The sequence below is a fragment of the Colletes latitarsis genome, chromosome 12 (assembly GCF_051014445.1).
Source record: "Colletes latitarsis isolate SP2378_abdomen chromosome 12, iyColLati1, whole genome shotgun sequence".
Lineage (NCBI taxonomy): Eukaryota > Metazoa > Arthropoda > Insecta > Hymenoptera > Colletidae > Colletes > Colletes latitarsis.
In genome coordinates, this window is record NC_135145.1 from 12,004,211 (window position 1) to 12,018,276 (window position 14,066).

Genomic DNA, 14,066 nt, shown 5'->3' on the forward strand with positions numbered 1-14,066 from the left:
ACGAAAATCAAAGATACCAATTTTTTGATGAAGGCTTTGTTAAACAGTTATTAACGTTTAAAGTTCCGACCGTACTGAATTTTTTTCTCGAATATGAGCAAGATTTCGAGGGTATGTTTATTCACCAAAAATTATTGTAATTGACCCCCGCAACCGAAAATAATTTTGCTAGAATGATTTGAAATTTTTTTTTGCCGAAAAATGTTAGCACCTACCCCCTTGTCGATTTTTCTTAAAAATTCATTTTTCATTTTTAGTAATTTTGTTTGACACCCTACAGAAAAGTTGTCTAATACTGTTTTATAGGTACCCATGAGCTCTACTTCAGAAAAAAGTTTCATTGAAATATATTCACAATTGTAGGAGTTATGACTGTTTGAAAATTGGTCCATTTTTATGGGGTTTTCCTCATTTTGCGAGGTCAGGGACCAACTTTTTGAATATTTCTGCGATTTGTACATATTCTCCACAAAAATACGCGTAGTCTGCTTTTTTAAAAATTAAAATCGTCCAATCCGTTCAGAAGTTATGACGTTTTAAAATATTCGCATGAAAATTCGGGCAGACATTTCTGGCCAGAAATTAGATTTTCGGTAAGGAATTTTTTTCTCGAAACTGAGTAGGATTTCGGGGGTATGTCTATTGATCAAAAATGCTTGCAATTGATCTCTGCAACTAAAAATAATTTTTCCAAGACGATTCGAAAGTCTTTTTTTTCACCCAAAACTTTCAGCACTTACTCGAATTTTTTTCTCGAAAGTGGGTTGGATTTCGGAAGTATGTATATTCACCAAAAATGATTGTAATTGACCCCCGCAACCGAAAATAATTTTTCCAGAACGATTTAAAGTTTTTTTTTCATTATGGTATTTTGCTTATATGCGTGTTAGGGGGAGGAGGTTTGAAAATACCTCGCCTAACGGGGTCCGGATCTCGAGGGAAGGAACAGACGGAAAATAAGCGGTACAAGAAAGTATAATTTTCGCTTAACTGAAGAATCGGCTAAGCCTTATGTTTTATCTCTTTTTTTTTGTCTCTTATATGTGAGTTCAGGCCGTACGCTGCGGCTGCCAGACGTTGTATTGGTCCTGCTTCTGTGATGCCCTGTAACAGAAAGAGATACGACTAGGCGTTAAATACCTATCGACGTGAGTCACGTCGTCTGTCTTCCTCTTTTCCGTACGCTCCTGGTTTGTGCTTGTCGCGCCTAGGAGCGGGAATCTCTGCCGCCGCGATACGCAGCTAAGCTAGGGGACTGTATGTGTGTGAGCGTTCTCTTTAAATCGGGAATCGCTCGCTTTCTTTCAATTATGGAATTTCGTCTCGGTTTTCTGTTCGACTGCAACACTTGATTGTCGCAGGAGGGGGTGCCAAGAGGGAGGTTGTAAGGCTCCAACCGTATGCGTGTGTACGGAACACGATGTGGTGCAGTCTTTCAATGGCGTATAGGACGACTTACTATTGAGACTGTCACCACGACGCCTTTTGAGTCGCGTTCTACGCGCAGTGACCGTACAAGACTGGCGATCAAAGAACAACGCTCTGGCATTCGCCGGAAGCTGGGCTTAGAGTAACTCGTCCCACGCTCCGACTAGAAGGCGGCAAGTCGACCCAGGGTATGTGTGCCAATAAGGCCCCTTTAGGTGGGTGTAAAGCCGTTCGATTAAATCAAGGGAGGATCGAGTCTTAACCTCGATACCTCTCGCACGACCGCTGTTTGCAGCAATACGCGGAAAATTCGGGAACTCGATGATACCAAAGAGTTTCCCGCAGTCTTTAACCGGGTCGTACTCATGACCGAATCGATTAACTGGTTTGATTCGACAACCGGAATTACACGCAGTTTACTGGGGGCAGTTTGCTTACGCAAGCTAATCCCGTAAAGCTGCGGCTATACGTCGGTTGTCCGCGTTGTGAAAGTTCGAATAACTTGAACTTTCAACGTTGCGTGGGAGTCAATCGCTAGAATCTTAGAATTCTTTTTATGTTTTTCTTTAATTTTCGCCGAAGGCTCGAAAGACTTGAAGCTGTTCGGGTTTTATGGGAACAGGGTGTTTGCCGAATGGTCGAGTAACTCGAGTGGTTCGGACAGTACCTGATCGTTTTAATCGACGAATGCTCGAAGGACTCAAAGCATTCGGAAATCTAATGACGTTTTGCGAAGCATGATCGATTATAGATCCGCGCTTGGCAGGCTCTCGTTAGCAAGTAACGGGCGAGCACGAGCAGCCGAAAATTACGCGTGAGAGGGGGAATCCTCCGACGCGCGGCGCTGTCGCCGTGTCTCTCGTCCGTCTTTGTCTAATTTGTAATTGTCGTACCTTCTCTATGGTCGAGCGTTTAACCGAAAAGTTCGAAATCGAAGGTTACTGTAATGCTCGCGTGACTTACAGAAAAACTCAAGGAGCGAGAGTTTTTCTGCTGCCTTATGTTTCGAACCGCGGACGCGTCGACCTAGAATATTCTGGTCGGTCGCGTGTATTGAAAACAAAGCGGATTAACGGCTAATTACGGGTTTAAATAAATCGAATTAACTCGATCTTTAATCAATGCGCCTACATAGGTCGGAAAGTAAAATATGCCTGGGCAGTCGAGATTCGATATCACATGCCGGTGATGCGAAGTCGAATTTCAACTGTGTTGAGAGCAAGAAGGGTAGACTTACATTCGCCGCCTTTCTCGAATCCCCGAAACTATACGAAACGCCAGAACTCATATACAAGGTGGTTGTGCATTGTGTGTGTAAGTGGAGGGGCAGTTTCCTTTGGCCACAGGCTTGCCATCTGATAATACTGCACTGTCAACTCACATATATTTACGCACACACTACAGCTGTCTGCCCATCAATACTAATTCAATGAATAGTTTCTCAACTGACCACCATCCATGAGAAGAGGCCGCTAAAATCACCTTTGAATTTTCAGGTCGGTATGGCAGTCAGATTCGGCCGCGAAAGTCCATAAGGTGATTGGTCTACTCGTATACTTCGTCTGTGATATAAGGAAGGCACCATAATGAAAAAAAAATTTCGAAAATTTTTTTTAGCGAAAATACACGTTTTAAAACGCCCTGATCATATTGTGACTATCAACAAAAAAAAAATTTTTTTTGCTTCTGTGCTATTAACACGATTGCGTCTAAACGGCTGAATGAATTTCAATGAAACTTTACATTCATATTTTATGTTCTCGTTTCAAGGTCTGATTAGATTTTGAGCGTAATCAGTTTTTGGATCATGACGATTATACGTCTTGTAGTTTTATAATTATTTTGATACATATACATTATTTGTACAAAATTTTTAAAACGATTTATATAAATCTTAAGAAGGATTAAGATCAAATAAACTTTTCTCCTATTTTTTCTAGAAAGGAAAAATTAAACGAAATCATACTGTTAAAAAGCTGATGCTTTTAACGACGAGGTCCGGATAGAGGGATCGGATTTATTATTGTGGGAAGTGAATTCAGACACTTATGATTTTCTTTCAAACAACAAAACGTTTATTTCTAATAATTAAAAAAAACAATGAAGAAATTCTCCGAAAATCATAAGTTAGTAGAAAAGTTGGAAATTAATTTCGGAGGTTCAGCTCCTGCCTGGGCCCGGTCGACGAACTTGCCTCTGGTTGAGGTAGGCCAAGATTCCTATGAACAGAAAAACACGGCTATGTGTTAGACACGTAAATACGTTACACGTATATTCGCCGCGCTTGTGTCCTCACGCTCCTGGCTCGTTATTCGAATTTACAGGAGCGGAGAATTTCGCTCGTTCGTAACTTACGAACGCGCTAGTGGACTGTATTTTATTTATTGGCGTGAAAGGAATTAAACTTCTTTTCTTTGCCGATTAGGTCGATTGCTCAATGGACGGGGATGCACGTGGAGGTTGTAAGTCTCCAAATGCACTGATCCCGCGAGTATGCTCACTGAGTCTGTGCGTCGAGTCGCACTGCAATGCAACGGCACGACCGTCGATCTGCGGCTTCTCTAGACGTTCCAACAGAGGACTTGTTGGTCGAGAGTTACACTGCGAAGCCCGACAGCACGTTGTTCACTGCACGAATGCACCACTCGATGTGATTCGAAGCAGTATTTTGAACTACGTGGGGGCCTGACCCACGACTCCGTTACCTCTCCGCACTGGTGCTCCTCTAAACGTTACACCGGCGGGGTCTGTAGAGATAAGGAGGCGAAGACCGAATGTCACACGTCCAAGGTGGACGTTGACCTGACTCCAGTGAGCCCACCTGGAGGTTCACCACGTAGGTTCTTCCCTTCGGTGTCTCCTAAGCCGTATAGCAATCCCAAAGAAGTTTGAACGGTATTCGTCCACTTCTTTGTGTCTCAAACGTTTATACGCTCGAAACGACCTTGTAGTTACCAGGGAGGTCGAGCACCTTATCGGTGTATTCTCGATTCCTCCAAGTTGAACAATTAATCGGAAGCTTGTCTGGGAATTTCCCGAGCGAAACTTCGAGATGCCTTTGCACGAATCGGAACCCGATTCGTTTAGCAAGCAAAAAGTGAAATAATTCTCACTCTTTTATCCGAGCTTTTGAATTCTCAGCTGTGCGAGGTCAATTCGAGGACCCGCACCAGACTGAACATCTGCTCGTAACACCTTTTATTTTTGGAAAAAGCAATCCAATAACTTAAGAATTTATTTCTCAAGTCGTGTTCGAATTCTGGTCAGACGCGATCGGGAGCCGAAGTGTCTCTCGCAGAAGTCGTTGGACTGTGTCGATTGACAGCCGAAGAACGTCGCCGCGTTGCTCCAATTAGCCGTTCCGCGGCGCTGTCCAAATTTCGGCAGTCGATCTTTGTCTAATTCTCTACGCGCTACTCTCACACGGTACTGACGTCATCAACACCGTTAGCACACTCGAATCGAAGGTAATGAGCCGTTACCGATGGCAGAAAAACTAGTAATACACGCGTTTTTCTATCACTGTTTGCTGTACAAATCCTATTAGAGATAATCTCCTTCGAATTGTACGTTAACAGGATTAACGGTAATCGCGGCCGAGGACAATCGCTCGGCATTATGCAAATCTTTAAACACATACTGTTAAAATAGGTGCTAGTCGGTCGTTGGGGGTTTTCTCCCGTGACCTGATCTCTCACCCTTTAACGTGGAGTCCGAATTTCGAGGGATTGGAATTGTGTGGGAAAGTGAGTTGTACACTGAATATTTCCTTCACCTAGTCCAATTCGGACTAGGTCGTTTATTTAAAAATAAAATTAAACTTAAAGACAAAACAAATGAAGGAAATGTGAAAGAAAAATTGAAATTAAATTAGAATCTTTGGTATGTTAAAAGTGCAAGAAAAAACCCCGAGTTGATGGCTTGGGGAAAAAACCTGCGTCGCCGTCGGCCCCTACGGTTCTCGTCTCGGTCTTCTGCAACCAAAAGAAATACCGAAATCCGGCGGTTAATACCTGACAACGCTCGTTGCATTGTCTAACTCGCTCTAATCCACACGCTCCTTACTCCGTTTACGGTAAATAGGAGCGGGATTCTTACAGAGCGATACACAACTGTGTTAGTGGACTGTATTAAGGAACGTTTCTCGTATGATTGAGAAACGTTCGATTGCAGTATGGGAAGGCGAGATTCTAATCTCGATTTTCCCTTGAGTGCAGAGTTTGATTATTACTGGAGTGAACAACAGACGGAGGTTGTAAGGCTCCGAATATTGTCTGCTCCGCGACTTTTCACCGTCCCCTGGTCAGTACGAGACCGGTGTGGTGCAGTCCCTTAACTGCGCAGAAGCGACTGACTATTAAGGTGCTTACACCACGGTGCCCTTTGAGCGTCGCTCTACGTCGAGTGTCCGTACACACTGACGATCAGGAAACCACGCTCGAGCAGGTCGAACACCAGCTGGGATTTTACCCAGGGAATGTGCCAATAAGGTCCCTTCGGGGGTGTTATCCCAAGCTCTGATTCGACCCTGGAGGACGGTGATTCCACCCAGGGTATATGCCAGAAGGCCCCTATGTGGGTGTAATCCCGCCTCCAGGTCGGGGAACGCTGATTTCATCCAGGGTATACGCCAGAAGGCCCCTATTGGATGATTTTAGCACCGTGTAATAGTCAAGAGAGGATCGAGAAATTTTCTCGAAACCTCCTACACGACCACTTACTAAAGCGGTACGTGTTTACCCCGCACCGATGGCTGTAACCAATCACTATAAAAGTGTAAGCTCGGTATTTTTCAGCCACCGGTTGCTATTTAAATCTTTGGAAAGATAATCAATCTGATTTTAATCCTTTCCACTTTTACACGACCGCTGACTGTGGCGGTACGTGTTTATTTACTACCGATGGCTGTAACCAATCACTATAAGAGTGTAATCTTGGTAACTTTCAGCCATCGGTTTCTTTGTAATTTAGTGGAAAGAAAATCAGTTCGATTTTATTACTTCCCAAAATGGTTCATTCGACGCGGTGACCGATTTCTGCACGTGAACGTATGGCCGGAATATTTCGACTCAAGGCAGGATTATTTCTAATCCGCTGCAGTCTCAATTCCGTGCAACTTCGTCCACGTGATTTTACGACAAGTTAGACAAAACTAACCTGTCGAGAATCGGTCTTCGTCTTCAGACGAGGTCGGCGTTTGAGGTCCGCTCTCTTCGAGAACCAAATAGCGAGTGTGTGAAGAGACAGACATTCCTAATCGCGGCCACGAGAGGGAAAATTGTCGTCTCGCGGCGCTGTCTGATTTTCGTTGTCTATCTCTTATTAATATCGTATCCTCTCTTCGTTCTCTTGGAGCCGTTACTGGGCCGATCGCGAGACTATTATCGAAAGTAAATTCGGAGTTTTTCTATGCGGTATTGTTCCTGGAACGTATTACGCCTCAGAGAAGCCTCTGGAATGTCGCGTAAACAAGGAACAACACTGTACAAGAAATGGCCCGTTTTTCTATCGATCACGCGATGGTTTAACCGACGTTTTTCGATTGTCGAATTAACGCGATATTTAAACATACCGCCCCCCTTGCACGGTCCGTGCAATAAACAATAGGAGCGGTAATTCGCGGTCTCTTTGCGATTAATAAACCGAGAGAGGAAATTTTCTTCACTTAATTAGTACAAAATTAAGTTACTTACTTCGGTGTTGGATCGCCAATCTGCTGGCCCTGCAGGATTTGCAGGGAGGCGAGGACGGCCTGGGCCACCACGTTTGGGTTGGCCGCACTCCCGTACAGCTGCGACTGCGGTCGCGGCTGCGGCTGGGTCCTTGCCCTGGAAGCTCTGGCCTCCGCAGCTGCCCTCCGTCGCTGCTCGTTGCGGCGGCGGGTGTGTGCGCTGCCTTAGGCCCCCGACCACTTCATCGCCGCCTTCGTAAGCGGCGGTGCTGGCGGCGCGTGTTGTGGCTCGGTGTCTTGCATGGTCGGCTTTGAGCTTCTCGATGGCCAGAAGTTGCAGCTGAGCATGCGTCCGTTTTGCGCCCACTTCATGTGGAAGCTCCCTCCTGGAGCTGGACACTAGTACCGTCTGGTTGTCCACGGCACCTCAGGCGGTATATAAAAAACCTCCGGCCCTAATCTGACCTCGTAGGGTGGTAGGGATTGGGCTGCCGTGGAGGCTTCTGGAGGCTGTTCAGCAGGGGCGGTGGAGGTGGATGCCGGCGGCGTTGCGGACGGCGCCTCTTTTTCCGCCGTCTTCTTCACGGCCTCCTTCGACCTCGGAGAGAATACCTCCCCGAGCTGGAGGAGTCGCCTGAATTGGGCCTCCATGACTCGGTCCAACCCGGTTGCATGTACGACCGTTTCTGTACTATCGTCGCTTGACATTATCGCCTGGTGATTGATTAGGAACTGAAACGATTCGGCCTGCTGATCCTGCTTTTAAAGCTCAGGATCTCGCGAGTTTCACGAATCGCTCCCTTCCTTAATCTTTGACGGGATGGTAGGGTATGGTTCCCCTCTGTCCGTATTATCACCAGAGACATGCGGAATGTGGATCAACACCGTTTTTATGTCCAACGGTCGTTCTCACTTCCTTCTGTCTTTGTCAGCGGAATTCGGGATTTCGTATGTCCCGATAGCGTCGTCGTTTGTTGTCGTTACCAACTCTTCCTCGAGCAATTTACACAGACGTGTGGTGGGTCATGTGCAAGTAAACTTGGCCGTGTATAGTTTTAACTACATGTACGTGCCTGTATTTGCCCGGGAATTTTACCTCGATTCTTCCCATTTTCAGATTTGGCCCTGGAGGACAGCGATACCACCCAGGGTATACGCCAGAAGGCCCCTATGTGGGTGTAATTCCGCCTCCAGGTCGGGGGTAGAAGAGGATTTTGGATCATCCTCCACCTTTGTTTCGCACAGAGGTCGAGGGAATCTCCTTTGTTTCTCCGTGCTTCGTAAGCGCTTTAAACAGCGATTTGAGAACGGTACAATTTTTCCCGGGTTTCGCCCGCTGTAATTATCGGTTGGAAATTACCCATCCGAAGAAACAGACTTTTGGGCGTTGGTATCCTCGTGTATTATTCGACGGAATCTCAATCGAATAATTTGGGCGTATAGAACCGCGTCGATCAAAATTTCAATATTTCGATCGATAAGCGGTTCGCGACGCACTGCTTGTACCGAACTCGTACTCGAACTCTAGCCAATAGCACTGGCCTCGGTACGGCTATACTGAATATTGTACAGCATTACGACGAGGCGTGTGTTAAACATAATGCAAAGAGCAAAAAAAGTCCCTTTTTCTTGAGTCAATATAAAGTTAACACCCCTGCTGTTATGTACATAGTTATAACTATTGTAACAATTTCTGGTTATGTTGGCATCACTGTTTACTAATATGATCTTAGGAAATCACCGTGTCTTGTTTCCATGGCAAAACAACAGAAGGAGATCCTATTTGTATAATCTCGAAATGGGTAAACAAACAACTCTTGAAGAGCATCAAATAATAATCGAAATGCATATAAATAGACAGTCCTTAAGAGAAATTGCTAAAGTTGTGCAAAGAAGCCATGTGGCTGTGAAAAAGATCATTGACAAATATAATAATCTCGGACTATTAAGTAATATTGATCATAAACGGCGACCGAAAAAACTCAATGAGAGTGATGTGAGGCAAATTTGCAAAGAAGTAAAAGAAAATCCTTTTCCCAGTTCTGTAAACATAGCATAAGAACTGAGTAATCTAAAGAAAGAAACGGTTAGTGCAAGTACAATCCGTGGAACACTGAATAGAGCAGGGTTATTTGGAAGAGTTCCGAGGAAGAAACGGTTACAATATGCTAAAGACCACCTCAAATATAATGCAACTTTCTGGAATGATGTTCTCTTCACTGATGAGAGTAAATTCGAAATTGATCAAGACAGAAAACCGCCGAAAGTATGGAGAAGTAAAAATAGTGCTTTGAAGGAACAGAACTTAGTCCATACAGTCAAACATGGAGGGGGATCTGTGGTGGTCTGGGGGTGTGTGGCTGCTTCCGTGGTTGGAAATCTCGTGTTCATTGAAGATACAACGAAAAAGGAGAATTACGTTGAAATATTGCGGAGAAACTTAGAGCCTTCCGTTGCGAAATTGAATTTATCAAGAACAGGGACATTTTAAAGTGACAACGATCCGAAGCATACATCACGCATAGCAAAGGAATGGCTTTATTACAGAACACTAAAACAATTAAAACATTCTCCGCAATCCCCAGATTTTAATAGCATAGATTTTCTATGGGATTATCTGCATTGAAAAATACGAAAAAAAGAGATGACGTTGAAAGAAACTCTCAGCAATATCATTTTAGAAGAATAGAATCAAATTTTAGCAAATTATACATCTCCATTGGTCAAATCTGTGAGCAACAGATTGACCGAATATGTAGAAAACAGCAGACGTTCAAAAAAATAATAATTTCACAAAAAAAAGTAAAAATTGTTATTAATAACTATAGATGTTAATTTTATATCGACTCAAGGAAAAGGGAAATTTTTTGTTCTTTGCATTATATGTTTGCTTATTGTCAAATTATTACTAAAAAAAATGTATGTTTTTTATAAAAGATAAACTGAGCTTTCAATATCATATACCGTTTTTCTATTATCTTTCATACCTTTTAAATGATTTCAAACAGAATTTGAAAATTTCAAGTGTTAACTTTATATGTATTGACGCAAACTATAGCTTTATAACACGTCGTTTACTAATGGGGCATAAGCGAATATTATTAATTTCTAGCGATGGTCCTCCCAATTTCGACTGGTCATTACGAAAGCAAGAAACAACTAAGCCCTCAATAACAACAATTCACGCCTGCGCAAGAAACCTTGGTTCTGTAAGCCATTGGCAGACCAGCTGCCAAACATACATTGTAGTATTTTAAAGACGACAGTGAGATCGCTTCTCGGCCTTATGGCTAAGATCAAAGTGTAGTATCTGTTCTTATCAGCTTAATATCTGATACACTCCCCATCGGGGAGTCAGAATATTAATCTGATTTTTGGAAATTGACGGAGCAGTTGGAGCTTGCTCCACCTCTGTCGCGAGTCAGCCTGGCATTGCAGTGCCGCCAGGATTGGCTCAATAAGTACACGAAAATCAGATTTTAAGTATTTTATTTATTTATTTATTGATCTTTTAACTTTTGACTTTTAACTTTTAACTTTTAACTTTCAACTTTTAAAAACTTTTATTTCTGACTTTCTATATACACTTTGACTTTTCCTTTGCTCTCTCTGCTTGCTTTTCGTTTCTGTTTTCTAAGTTTTAGGCATGGCCGAAGGATCCGGATGCGTCGCCCGAGGAAACGAGGTAATCGTTAAGTTCCCGTTCCCGGACCAATTCAACTGTCCCTACTGCCATCGAGGGACTACGGCGCTGCAAAGAGGAGCGGCGGTGTACCGGCGGCACGAGGATTTAGGTAAACACCTTAAACTTCACCATTCTGGTATTACGCGTAGGTTTGTATGCGGTGATTGCGGCTTCACCGACAACAGTGCTTATGCACTGAAGAAGGTGAAGCAGCATCACGCTGCAAGCCACGCGAATGGTGCACCGAATCCTCCTGCCGCTGGTGCACCATCGGCCGCCCCGGGCGACGCATCTGCATCCCCGGCCAGCGGACCCGCGGGGGGGACGGGCTCCCTCCGCGAGGGCGCGAGAAGCGAGGCCCCGCGATCCGCCGAAACGGATCGATCGACCACGCGAGGAGGCGAGCCGCCATGCGCGAGAAGAAACGTGCCAGCGGTGGCGGTGTCGACCTCCCGCGGTAAGTCAAAGTCCTCCGCCCCCACAACGACGACGGCGAGGACAGCGACAGGGCGGAGGACAACGGCGGCGACGGTGGCGGGAAAGAAGCCCGCCACCGCCACACTGAAGAACTTTGTTACCGTCGCCGCCAGACGCAGTGGGTCGCAGCCCGAGCCCGCAACGGCTGCACCGAGGGGGTGCAGCAGAAGGGTGACTCCGACCACCACCTTCGCGGAGGTCACCCGGGGGCCACCGGCCGCCACCACCGGGGTAACGACGACAGCCACGGCGAGGGAAACGAAGAGGACAACGCCCAAGACGCCCTCGCCGGCCGGACCGACGACAGTGGGGGGGACCACCACCACCCAGCCGCCCCCCCCCGCCGGACAACTAACCCAGACCAACTCCGGCAATCTGTCGTCGGCCGGTAGGATTGCCCCGGTGGTCGTAACATCCACGGCGGCCACGACGACGACGACGACGACGATTACGACGACCACGACGACGACCTCGGTGGTGCGGGGGTCAATACCCGCACCGGTTGTGACACCACCGCCTACCCGGGGTCCAACTCCATCGCCGAGGGGGACAGCCGGCGGCAATTCCACCTCGCCGCCGGCACTCGCGCCCAGGACGAGGGCGCGAGCCAGGAGAGCCGCCACCGAGCCCCCCCAGCAGACCCCGGGCACACCACGACGAAGCAGGAGGATTCGCGGCACTCCCCAGGCGGTGGTACCAGTCGCGGCCGGGAGAAGGACGCCGCCGACGACATCTCCGGCGGCACTAGGATGCCCCACCCCAAGGAGAGGAAGAAGCGCCCGGGCCGTGTCCCTCCCGCCCGGGAGGGGGACGAAGGGGGGCAACACCGCCGCCCCCGTATCCCCAGGGGTGGGGACGACGAGAAGAGGGAGAAGGAGGAGACTCCCGGCCATCGAGGAGTCGTCGTCGGAAGAAGATGCAACGACAGCGGCCCCGTCGTCGTCGCCGCCGAATGAAGACTGGACAGTGGCGGCCCCCAGAAGAGGAAGGAAGAGGGCCGGGCTGCAGACCCCCGTGCCGGGGGAACAGGAGGCAACGGAGGAAGGAGTAATGCCCCCCGGCAGCGCAGGAATGGTCGGTCCCTCCGTGGAGGCGGAACGGGGCCGAAATACGGACCAGGGCCCAACTAGTAATAAGGGTAACAATTATAATACGGATTTTAACAACAGGACTAAAGATTTTAGCAGTATAAAAAGGTACTGTGACAGGGCCACGAGCCCTATAAATTTTAATAGCAATTTTATTTCGGACGACCAGCAAGGGATGGTAAACCGTAATATAACCGACGCGAGCCGGGGCAGTCCGACTAATGCCCCCGGGTCAAACCGGGGCTCTGTTTGTAGAAGGACTGCGGCCCCGAGTGGTGCAACCCCTGCGGTCAGTAGAGGGAACGCCGCCGTGGACCGGAGGCAGACGGCGACGAGGGGGAGAGGGAGTGGTGCCGACCCAGGAACGTGCGCACGGAGTGACCCGACGGTGACCGGAGGTAAGCGGACGCAGCGGACGTGTGGGGGGCTCAGACATGGGCCGGAGCGGAATCCCGATGCAATCGTGGAGCGTCCAGGGAGAGGGCGCGGACCCACCCGGAGCGAGCGGACGCCAATTGCTGCCCCCCGCCGACGCGGCGGCGCCGAGGAAGCGTCCGAAAGGGCGCGAATCGTCGCGGCTGCGGAGGCGGTGGGGACAGCGGAGGGCTTAGAGGCCCTTGCCGCCCTTGTGGCGGACTTCTTTGGTTCGAGGCGTTCCGCTCGTGGAAGGGGGGGTGCCGCAAGGGCCACTGGGGGGGGAGGAGGAAGGCCGGATGCGGCGGAGAGTTTGAGGGTGCGTCCCCGGGGGGATGCCAGTTGCAACGGAGCGACCGGGGCTCCTTCCACACGGACGGAACACGTCCGGGAAGCCACGCGAATACAGCGTCTGTTCCGAACGAACCGCAAGCGGGCAGTGCAGGAGGTGCTAGCCGAGCAATCTCCGCACTGCCAAGTGCCCAAGGACATTGTCCAAGGGCACTTTAGTTCTATATATGCGGCTCGGGACCGTTCGGAACACTTCCCGGCGCTCCACCACGACCAGCCGGATGAAGGAACCAATGAGGCACTGGAGAGGCCCTTCGGGTCGGCCGAGGTGTTCAACCGCCTCCGGAGGATGAAAAAATCATCCCCCGGACCGGATGGAATCACCTACGCCGACCTGAGGGGGGCCGATCCGGGAGCCGAGGTCCTGACGGCGGCATACAATGCGTGCCGTCGGGTGGAGTTGATTCCCTCCCTGTGGAAGGAGTCAAATACCATCTTGATTTACAAGAAAGGTGAGAGGGATGACCTCAGCAACTGGCGTCCCATCGCCATGGGTGACGTAATCCCCAGGCTCTTCGCGGCCGTGATGGCCGACCGCCTTACCCGCTGGGCCGTCCAAAATCGACGGCTCTCCCCGGCACAAAAGGGCTTTCTGCCGTACGAGGGGTGCCTTGAGCACAACTTCGTGCTGCGGGAGGCCCTTATCGACGCGAAGCGACGGCGGAGGGAGTTGGTGGTTGCGTGGCTGGACCTTTCCAATGCTTTTGGTTCGGTCCCCCACGCCGCCATCTTAAACGCGCTGGCCGGTGCCGGTGCCCCCCACGCGATCGTCAACCTCGTCCGGTGTCTATACACCGATTGCACGACGAGGGTCCGTACTGCCGAAGGATTCACTGATAGGATCCCCATGCAGTCGGGAGTAAGACAGGGCTGCCCCTTGAGCCCTATACTCTTTAACCTGGCAATCGAACCCGTGGTTCGACAAGCCGCGGAGTCGAGGGCCGGGTACGAG

At 48.6% G+C, this 14,066-nt stretch overlaps 1 non-coding gene across 1 annotated transcript; it reads left to right on the forward strand.

The window, feature by feature from the left end:
- Positions 1-10,369: 10,369 nt before the first annotated feature.
- LOC143349232 (U2 spliceosomal RNA) lies at positions 10,370-10,562 on the forward strand. Its single transcript, XR_013080878.1, has one exon. It is a non-coding gene; the product is annotated as a U2 spliceosomal RNA (small nuclear RNA).
- Positions 10,563-14,066: the final 3,504 nt, after the last annotated feature.